The sequence below is a fragment of the Cryptomeria japonica genome, chromosome 3 (genome assembly GCF_030272615.1).
Source record: "Cryptomeria japonica chromosome 3, Sugi_1.0, whole genome shotgun sequence".
Classification (NCBI taxonomy): domain Eukaryota; kingdom Viridiplantae; phylum Streptophyta; class Pinopsida; order Cupressales; family Cupressaceae; genus Cryptomeria; species Cryptomeria japonica.
The window spans coordinates 808,203,379-808,215,557 of record NC_081407.1 but is presented as its reverse complement, the minus strand read 5'-3'; positions in this window follow the sequence as shown (position 1 = coordinate 808,215,557).

Genomic DNA, 12,179 nt, shown 5'->3' with positions numbered 1-12,179 from the left:
TATTGAGCTATGAATGTTATTACTATAGGAGACTCTACTTTGGATTGTTCCCTAGAGTGCATTTCAAAGTGTGTTTTGGAATTTTGTTTTTAGTGCAAAATATGGATTCAGGCATAATGGTTGTTAGTTTGATCTTTCCTTCTTTTGAGAATCTTACATGCATATTTACTAATTTATTGATTTTTTGCTTCTTGGGATTCAACTATTAGATGTTAAGGATTTTTGTTTGGAGTTTCATAAATGAGGATCTTACTTGTCATAGTGCCTAATGGTGTTAGCATAAGGGAATAATATGTGATAATTTTCAATTTTCTCTTTATGATCTTATATTTCTTATTTGAGATTTATTTTCATGTGAGATTAGATTTGAGGCTATGTAAGGCTATTTTGATCATTTTGTTTGTGTTCATTTATTATTTTAAACAACAATATGACACTTCTTAGTTTTTATTCTTTGTTATGAGGATGAGTTGTGAGAGTTGCGAAGATCAATGGCGAGAGTAAACATAAAAATCTTGGATGAGCTACACTATTTTGTAGTATTTTGGTTATAGTTTGATAATTGTCTATGCTCTTTGATATTGGTTTTGATGACACGAGCCACATCTTTATGAGAATTTTGGTAGAATTTTTGTTGCTTTGGTTTGCACTAGATCAAACATTGCTCATGTCGTGGGAGTTCTAGGAGGTAAATGTGTTCTTGATGACTATCTTTCATTGCACTATATTATCAAGGGTCTTCGAGTTATTTTTACTTTGATGTGTTTGTTACAATGGGAGATGGTAACTTTGAGAAGGAAAGTGGATTATACACAGATGAGAACTTTAGTGTACATTAAATATATCATGAACACAAATCTATTGGTATTTAGGATTAGTTGAATATGAGAAACTAGTTGAGGTCAATGTTGTGATTAGTCAAGAGTATGTGTTTCATAATTGATCCTATTTTGGTGGAGGATTCATTAAAGTTGGCTACAATGAGTATGCTCCAAAATTGGTTTAGTGGATTTAGAGTGTGCTTTAGAGTTGGTCTTGAGTGCACTTTGGAGTTGTAATGTGTATTTTGAGTGTGCTTTGAAGTTGATATTGTAAATTCCTCTATGAAACTCACAAGTACAATGGAGTGCAATTGGGATAACATGGTGGTATCCTTGACAATTCGTAGATTTGTTGGACCTTCCTTTTTCTTTTGTAAGTTATATGACAAGTGAAAAAATATTGAGTTTAGTTGTGCATATAAGTTGGAAGTCTTAATGTTTAAAATACTTACTTTATTTTGTTCTCACTAAGAAAATGAGGCATCCCACTTTGAGGTAACACTTTGACCACATGTTAGCTATCTTGGAGTTGTATAAAAGTAAGAGATTCTAATATCATTATGATATTTTTAGATGTGGGGGTTAGTTAAGAGCATTATTGTAGAGAGCTACAAAGTGGATCATGAATTCTGACCCAATTATTATGCATGTTATGATGCATCATAGATAATTTTTCTAAATGAGGTAAATAAAGAGTTAAAATGGGGTGCAAGAATTATAATTTTTAGACGATGTTTTTGGACCTTGCTTAGGCTTAGTAATGTTTTTTAGAAGTTTTTTTACCTCCTTGACTCTATTTATTGAGGAGTTATTGAGTTTTCATGACAAGATTATGCTCTTGAAACACTTTTATAGGTGTAGGATGATGTTCTCCATGTTAAAACATGGGCCTAGAAGTTTATTGCAACTACTATTTATTGTTGAAAAATACATTGGTTCTATGCTTTATAAGGTGAGATTTTTACTAAATAAGGTTTTCCATGTATATCAACATCTCATCTTGTGTCCATGCTTCTTTTCCTCTCTCATTTTTGTCCTTTAAGTGTTATTTTACATGTTTTTACATTGGATTGTTCATGGATACGAGATGTTTGTAAGGGTTAATGTGGGAGTTAGATTTGCACTTTGATTCCACTTTATGAGCATAGTTTAATAGAAAAGAAATTAGAGCATTAGATAAAGGTTTTGAGATATGACAATTGAGGAAAATATTGTTCTAATGATTTTGATGAATTTTGTATGCATACATGTATCATCAACCAAAATACTACTTTGTACAAACCTCAATAGGATGAGGTGATAAAATGGATAAATTGAACCTTGATTGAAAGAGTTAAAAGTATGTTATGTGATACATATTTGCATAGATACTTTTGGATAGAAGGTGCGAGTATTGCTTATTACTTGATAACTAAATCTTCTTCTAAGGATCTCGATTCAACACCTTATGAAGTATGGCCCCACAATAATAGGTTACATGTTTATTAGAAATGGTGAGAATGTTAAGAGTTATGAGCTTTGAAATACTCTAATCTTGAAAGTTGCATGTTTTATAGATGTAATTTTAGGGAGTTCGAAGCTATTTCTATTCCTAAACAACTAAAATAAAAATAAGAGAAAAAGATAATACATTTTGAATTAAAGAAAGAAGATGCATATGATGAAGAAAAAATGGATTGGAGGATGTAGAGGAGGAAGAGGGTTCAAGTAGAACTTCTGAGTAGGAAGACTAAGGAAGTTGAGCATGCAAAAGAATAAGAGGAAGACTCCACACTCTTTTAGGGATATCCACAAGACAACATAATCTAGTTGATTGGTATAGCCCACCAAATTATTGTTTGGTATTTGCTTTGTTATGTATTGATGATGAACCTATATTCTATGGGAAAACTATTGTTTTAGATGCTAGGGAGTCTTGACAATAAGTCATGTAGGAGGAGATAATAGATTTAAACTTGTGTGACACTTGGGATCTTGTTTGTTTACCCAAATGAAGGAAATACATTAATTCTAAATGGGTCTATAAAAAGAAACTTGGAGCAAATGGTTCAATGGAAAGGTACAAGGCTAAATTGGCAGCCAAGGGGTACACTTCAAAATAGGAAGTTGAGTTTGGTGAAATATTCTCTTATATTGCTAAATTATCTTTAATTATATTTCTTTTATCCATAATTGTTGCTTATGATTTTGAATTGAGAAAATGGATGTTAAAAATTATATTTTTGCATTAAGATCTAGAAGTGGAAATTTATATGTAACAACCTAAATGTTTTGAAGTAAAAAAGGAAAAAACACATGGTTTGCTAGTTGAAATGATCTATTTATAACTTGGAACAATCACCCTAGATATGGTATCAAAAGTTTGACTCATTATTCTTGAAGTTGGGTTTTGTAAGAAATGATGAGGATCATTGCATGTCCATTATATCCGTTGATGACCATATACAAATGATTGCCTTGTACGTGGATGCCATTTTTTTTTAAAGTAACACCAAAGGTATGATTAAGGAAATGCAAACTCATCTTTCAAGTGCATTTGAGATGAAAGATTTGGTGGGAAGAAAGATACATATTAAGTATGAAAATTAGGAGGGACCATGAGCACAAAAATCTTTGGTTGTCTAAGTAATTACGTGAATACTATTTTGTAGAGGTATGATTTATAAAACTATAAGCTAGTTATAATTCCTTTACTAATCGACTATAAGATTGGTTTAGACACATGTCCTAAATGTGAGGATGAGTTTGAGAATGTCTAATATGTCATATACTAGTCCCATTGGTAGCCTAATGTATGCCATGGTTTTCACTAGGACATATTTTGTCCAAGAAATGGGAGTGTTGAATGGGTTTATGTCTAACCTTAGTAGAGAGCATTATAATTATGTGAATAGTATACTTGAGTATTTGTGTGGTACATCTTTGATTATTATTTGGTTTATTCTAGTATTGACATGAATAAAATATTCAAAATATAGGGCTTTGTTGATGTAGATTGGGCCATTGATTTGGATAGTTGGAGGTGTACTAGTGGCTATATTTTATTTTTTGGTGATGTAGTGAGTTGGATGAGTAAGAGGAAGCTAATTCTTGCTTTATCCACCACTAAGGTTGAATATATGGATATTACCCATGTTCCCAAGGAGAAAATATGGCTACAAATAATGCATGCATGTAATGGTTTTGATTGCAGTTTATATTAGCTATAATAGTTAGAGTGCAACCAAAAGAGAATCCAATATTTCACACTTAAATGAAGCATGTGGATGTGTAGTACCACTTTGTTTAGGGAATTATTACAAAGGGATAGATTATATTTAGGAACACTGACACTCAAAAAAATGTTACAAATTCTCTTAATAAACTTATTAACACAAAAAAATTCTCTTGGTGCAAGGAGCTTACGGGTCTCATTTCTTGTACTTAATTACTTTTTATTTTTCTATGGATTCATTTACAATGTATGATGTCAAGTGATAGAATTTTAATATTAAGGTTTCATCAACCTTATAAATCCTATGCCAATTATTATTCCAACATCCTTGTTAAAGTGTCTCTAGATGGCCACAAAATTATTGGTGTAATATTTTTTCACAGATGGTTTGTAAATGCATTCATAAGGGATGAAGGGGTTATTTGTAACCAATATTAATCACCTTCTTAAGTGGGGGTGCTTGGAAAAGAGTGTCCATTATTGTTGACAAAGGTAACTCTATATTTTGGATGGAAAGTTATTTGGGCATTGTGTTTGTTTCTCTTCTATTTTTGAGGGAGAATCCAAGTGATAGGGGATTTAGTTTTTGCAAGAGGGCTTTTGGTGCTACTCTTGTTGTGGGAAACTAACTGTTGTTATCCTTCCTCAAATAACTATATACATTGGAGCCTTGGGATAAAGGTTTCACATCAAATTTTGAGTTTTCGAAGGTTCATAGGAGTTGTAGGCTAAAGACAAAGGAGAAATGAAGTGTGTTGAATTATAATTTCTTTTGAAGATAATAAATACTTGGCCTCTTTTCTTGGTGGAGTTTTTTTCCCACAAATTTCACCATGTTGAATTGGTGTTGATATGTTTTAATGTGGTTTGCTGATTTCTTTTATTGTTGTTTAGTTTCATTAAACTTCATATGATATTTAACAATTAAAATTGAATGACTTTTCATGATTAAAAAATCTTAATTTCAAATATATAAAATTGATTTTCCTATTTCCATCTAATAGTTGTTTACCTTTTCCTCCCAAAAATATTTGTTCATTAACTCACTTGTTATCATCAACACACATAATTGGGTGGAGAGACTTTCCAGCCATTAGGATGCACCATGACATTGATGGCTAGATGCTACATAACTAATGTTTTGACTTCTGTTCGATGAGGACTGTTATTAAATTTGTTTAAGGTGATGATACAATGAACATGATAGAAGCAATCTTCATCCACGAGAGTTCAAAACTTCAATGTAGTATTTAGCCATCATTGCCATAGTGCATCCTGATGGTTGAATAGTCATTTTCTAATTTGGTGATAGATTCCTTGCTATTTCCATTTAGAGATATATTCATTAAATTAACCATTTCCCCTAAATTCCTACACAATTCTTGTCATATGTTGAGTCAAGATCGATAATGGCTTGACTTGTTAATCTTGTGCTTGTAGGAAATGTTGCCAAATTTATGGATGATAGACTTACTTTCCCTACCTTCGTCTCTTTCATGTTTTCACTCACTTTCCTCTTGGCCTTTGATATTTTGCATATTCTTGTCAATCAATTATAGTAGGATCTAGTTAGTTTTAATGCTCGCTTCAATTTCCATCCCTCAATCTAAGCTTTACCTTGACCTTGCAACATCTTACTTGGACTCCTCTTAGGTCCTTTGTTAAATAATACTCGTTTCACCATTGAATAGTCTTGTAAACTCCATGACCTAAGCTTTACCTTGACCTTGTAACATCTTACTTGAATTCCTCCTAGGTCCTTTGTTAAATAATACTTGTTTCACCATTGAACTATCTTGTAAACTCCATGACCTAAGCTTTACATTGACCTTGTAACATCTTACTCAGATTCCTCCTAGGTCCTTTCTTAAATAATACTCGTTTCACCATTGAATTCTCTTGTAAACTCCATGACCTAATGACCTCAAGATTTAGTAAAGACTTTTAATCTCCTTTCAAGAGAAGAATTCAAACTTGACCTCTCAACTCATGAAATTAGGCTTGTGCAATTTTGCAAGACAATAGTAGCCATTTCACTACAAACATAAGTAATTGTTCAATAGAGGTAAGTGCTGATTAGTTCTTCATATCATAAACCTATGCCAAACACTTGATTATGGAACTTGTCAGTGAATGAAATACTTGATGACCCAAGTATACAGTGAAAGCTTTGATGCAGAGGGCGTTTATGCAGTGAATGAAATACTTGATGACCCAAGTATACAGTGAAAGCTTTGATGCAGAGGGCGTTTATGCTGTCAAGTAATGAATAAAAAGAATAAATTGATTTGCTCAACATTGAGGAAACATCTATCTAGTCAACTAAAACACAACTATTACGAAAGATAACACTTAACTTTTTTTTTTGAAAACTCTTCTTATATGTGTTGTATTTTAGTTGCTTGGATAGCCCCAAGTTAACCATGGGGATAGACCATGTGGAAAGTTATAGCTCAAAATTAAGCAAAACAATTGGCTATTAGGTGATTGCAAGGCAAGTTTATTTAACAATTCAGGGTTCATAACAAATTTCTCAGCTGACCGTATCCCCAAAAATTCATGCTAAACTGACCAAAGACTTTAATTCTTATAGTGTACATTAAACGTTCAACAAGAGGTACGGTCCTTGAACAAGGACAAGTGGGGAACCAGTCTTTCCTATACAGAAAGCGTACACAGTTCATCCTTTCAATATGACCACTAAAATGGAAGTTGACTACAACATTCCCAACATGGAAAAATATGTCCTGTGTTCACTTTCAGCTGATATTTTCTGTCTATGTTGTGTTAAATGTTTGTTTGTTTGTTCTTTTCTGAGATGTCCTCTGTCATTGTGGTATCCATTCCTGTTTTCTGAGTCCTTTGCCCTCTGCTGCTGTCAGTCCTGTTCATTTCCTAGTTGCTCATATCTAAGCCTGCTGTGATCTTCCTCATGTCAGTTTTACAATTTTGTTTGAATGGATGCAACCATTTTACATGATATCAGCATCTCACTATCCCTGTCTTTTAACTAGTTGATTCCAATATGTTATAAAAGTACACATATACCTAAAAATTGCCATGGGTCAAACTGGCACAAGTACAAAATCTATACCCTCAAAATGCTTTGAAATGAAAATAGATACAAATTAAGGAGTGGACCATTCTTGGGCACTTGGCAAAGTGCCTGGTTTTATTTTAAAAGGAAATACATAAATATGTATAATGGAAAGACCTTTTCCTATTTGGATGAGAATGGCTTTGAATTTAGTAGTATGGAATTCTTTCTTCTAGTGGAAGACTTTTGATAAACTAGACAGCATAGAAAGTGAGTTAATTTGAGTCACCAATTATCAAATTTACTTCCAAAAGTGATCTATTAGTTTTGTCTATTTGTATTAATACTTTTTCACATTTGCCTTATAGGTTTTGTACTTGATAAAGAGTCTAGGGAAAAAATGGAAATTGTTTTACAAATAAGCAATGAAACAAATTATTATTTTTAATTAAAAATATAATATATTTCATTAAGTTTAAAAAAGTTACTTAAAATTTGATGTCATGTGTTAAGTGATTGTGGTGGGGAAAGAAGGTTATTATTAGTTGTTGTAGGTGAACTATTTATAAAAGCACCTAACTAAAAAATTATTATGTTTTTACTTTAAAAAAAAAATGATATCTGCGGCAAAAGATTTTAAACATTTTTCAAATTTTTAAATATTTACCACCACATCCTCCTATTCTTGGGATCCCCTTTTACATCAATACTCCTATTTTTGGGATTCATTTTTATGTCAGTGCCTCTATTTTTATTAGTATGTAGATACCATATATTCCCTAACAACACAATAACATGTCCAAATAACATGTCCTTTTTGTCTATTTAAGATAATGGAGAGTAGTTTTTTTTGTTTTTATTTGTCAGTTATAATAAATAAAAGGTGAATAATTTAGAGACTAGGTAAACTAATGATTTTTGACAATTTTCACATAGATTCTATTTTTTTTATTTTTATTTTTGAATATCTTTCTATCTTGTTTGGTTATTTTAGTAAAGTTTTTTTTTTCAAATTTTTATTTATATTTAATATTATGGTTATTTTTTCTCATTAACTTGTGTTAGGTACCCGTGGGCCACAAAAAAGAGAAATTAAGCATTCTAGTAGCCAATGGGCTCACTAGATCCATCAATTTATAATTGTATTTCTCAAGTTTCTAAAAATTCACTAAATCTTATGCCAATAGATTATTCTCTTCTTTAAAAAGTATGCAACTATATATTCCAAGAAGAGCCATCTAACATACCTCTTAAGACTCTAATGGATTTCCTTGAGATTTGTAATGACACAAAAAATACTTTGTAAAATTTTGAGAAGATCTTAAAATCATCAAATTTTTAGTCATCTCCATGAGTGAACCTTCTTCCTTTTCACCTCTAACCATTTATGCTCAAGGGAGTGCATGAACCACAATTCATAATCCAAACAAGACTTCCTAGTAAGGATCACCCCTTCATTCAAAGGCTTTGTGATAATAGGTGCCTTTGCATTAATTATTGTATCCATAAAATGATCAATTTGCATACATTGAGAAGTGACTTGAGCACATCCTTTTGATTTGACATTATCCCATAGTAGTGAGAAAGTAATATCCCAGTCCACATATTTCCCCAAAGCAGTCTCAAAAATAGCTTGGCTATTTCAATCCTACATAGTAACCTCAAAAGCTTCCTTCTCTCATTGTGGGAAGGTAGTGAGATGATGAGATTCAACTCCTTTCCACTAAATGGGAAGATATGCATAGTTTTTAGCACCCTAGGGAAGATATGATCACATGTTAGCAAAGTGTGAAGCCATATTACCATATTCATAATAAAATCAATATTGAAAGGGGATGTTAACATGATCTAGTTTTTACACCTACGATCTCGTACCTTTTTTAGAATTATTTCTCTAGGAACTCTCATAAATCTGAATCTATTTCCACACAAATTTGGGCACAATTGTACATGCTTTCCTACACAACATCTAATGATTTACCTAAAGAATGCTTGATATAGCCTCATAACAAGAAAAATATTAGTTATTTAATAAAAAATGGAAGACACCCAAACAAGAGTAGAGGGGAAATAGTCTTTAAGAGGATTAGAGGAGGGGTACCATGATTTTAGTCTCAAGGTGTAATCCTCCCAAGACCAAGGCCCAAAGCTAAGAGTAGCATTCTTGCATTTTGAATACATACATTCCACTATGAAGAAACCTTGGTTGGGCATATGGAAAGATATCATTCTACTCCTTCACTAGATATTTCTAAAGATCCAAAATCTAGACAAATAAACTATGAAGATGGGGCCAAAATCTATTGAATATACCAATTAAAGCATGTTGTATCATATTTTCTTCCTACATATCTACTTCATCATCGCACTAAAAATTATTTTTGGGACACGATCTAGTTTTTTTTTGGCAATGTATACTACTACCTTATATATTTGAGACTTACACACTTGCCAATACAAATCTAAATTATTAGGGAATATTCAAAATATTATCACTATCTTAACATTTCCTTTAAGAATTCCACAATCCATAGAAACACTCCTAAAGTTACCAAAATAACATCACAATTTTTTTGGATGGCTAGTCAAAAGAAGCTTTAAAATTATGTGATGCCTTGGTGCCTATCATGATGCTAGAAGGATTCCCCATAATGATTAAAAACTACCATTAATGATTGTGTGAGCCTTCTCAAAAGGAGCTAGAATCTACTTGGAGTTTGAATAAGCACTTGTAGGCATGACATGAAGAGTTGCATACTAGAAATTAAGATTTGCATGGATCAAGGGATCAAAAGCTTGATTAGATCTTGAAGAGGAGGAAAAATAAGTGCATTAAATCACAAAAAATGGTAGCAAAATTTCAAGATTGACTAGTAGATATTGTGAAATTTTTTGTCTCTGTATTTTTAAACCTTAGAACTATTTTATTTACTTTAAGTTATTATGATTATTTTTGAATAAATTTTTTAATTAGTTTTTTAGAAAATTTGAACTCAATTAGATTACGCCTAGATCTATTTTTTTAGAAAATTTGGACTCAATTACATTACCCCATTTACAATGAAATCACTATTTATTTTTGATTGGGGGTGTCTTATTACTTCCTAGACTTCTATCAATATTGAAATTTTGAGATCTATACCAAGTGGACCTACCTCAAAGCTAATTGGGTTAAATTAAACTATTCTAGGTCTTCTAGGTGGAGAGAAATTATTAGGGATAATAAAGGGTGTTATTTGGTAGCTTATGAAGGATGTTTGGGGTTTCAATGCAATCGTGTGGTAGAAGTTAAGGTTGCCTTCTAGGTATTCAATTTGCGAAAGAGATTAAAGTTTCTAATCTAATTACTAAGGAAATTTCTCTTAATATCACTAATTGTCTTTAAGAATCTCTTCACCTTCTTGGAATATTAGTAGCATCATTAATGACTTAATTAAACTTTTAGATTCTTTCTTTGAGTTTAGGATTGAGAACATCTTTCAAGAAAAAATTACATAGCTGATAAGTTGGCCAATATGAAAGTTGGGTTAGATGGTCTAAGGCATTGGAGGAATGCAAACAATTTACCGTTGGAAATTGTTGGACTTATAAGCAAGGTTTCCTAATGATTTTATATTGATAATGGATAGTATACATTTTATGGACTTCTTGTGTTATTATTTTGTTCACATGGATTAGAGTTACTAATGTAGCTAGGAGATTGAGGATGATCCTTTACCTTTAATTTTCTCATGGCTCCTAATGAAATTTTATTAACCTTTCAAGTACAAATTACCAGTCAACTATTTTAATTATTACTTCAAGGGTGTGCTATCATTTAGCTGTGCTAATTATTACATCCAAGGTGTTAGTCCATATTTTTAGTTAATCAAGTGTATTTTGAAATTTCTATTTTCCTATTTTAGTTTCTTTCATTTGGTTGCATTCATATGGATAGAGGTTGAGTTACATGTCAATGAAGAGGTTTGGTACCATGGATGAAGGACTATGAATTGAACCTTCCTCTTGTGAAGAGACAAAGAAGAAGACTACATTATGAAACATCCTCCACAAAGGGTGGGATTACATCATGGAGTTGATAAATGGGTTTGATCTTTTGCTTTAAAGGGAATTTGTAGTGTATTGGAAATGAATGAATGTAAAAATATAAACCTATGTCACACTTTTATAAAGGAAATGACCAACACAAACACAAATTTTTAATTTCGATCGCATAAACATGGCTTTAATTTTGAATTTCAAAATGATGCAAACTAAAGAAATGTAGAACTCTTGATGAATTTTATGCTTGATTTTTTTGTTTTTAAATAAAAAGTGTTTTGATATATATTTTTAATAGATTAAGGAGAAAAAATTAAATTGCTAAAAAGTTCAAAAAATGTGAGGTCAATGAGATTTCATAGAAAAAGAGCAAACAATTTTGTTTGCACCCGATTTTTTACCCAAAAAGATAACTTCAAAATCTAGTGCATGGAAAAAAATTCAATGAATGTTTTTCTTGTAACAACATTTTAAAGTCAAACTTCACCAAGATGTCATATTTTCATGAGACATCAACTTTTGTCCTTTTTTTCTTATCATTTTTTAAAAACAAATTATGCCATTTTGGAGACAATTCTCTCCTAAATAGTGTGTCATATATTTTTGAAAATATTTTAATATCTTTTGATATATATAAAAACCTACTTACAATAAATTAAAAAAACATAACTAGTCTCACGTTTGATTATAAAAACCTACTTACAATAAATTAAAAAAATATCAAATAAAACTAATCAAAATATCAAAAAATATATTTTTGTATTCTAGACTCTAAAGCTCTACTAAAGGATATATTTAGATTTTCATGAAAGTTCCCCTACTTGAAGAAAATCAGAGTTGAAATTGAAGTTTTTTTGAATTTTCTCCAAAAGAGGGGTAAAGCTACCACATAGGTAACCACATAGACACTTTTGATTGAAACACTTTCGATTCAAAGTATCTTGTCTTAAAATTTACATGTAAATTCAAGAAAGAATCAAAATTTTAATAGATAATAATATATTTTGTAATTTTGAGTGAAAGTGCTTCACCCACAACTATTGATGCCACATATACACCACATGAT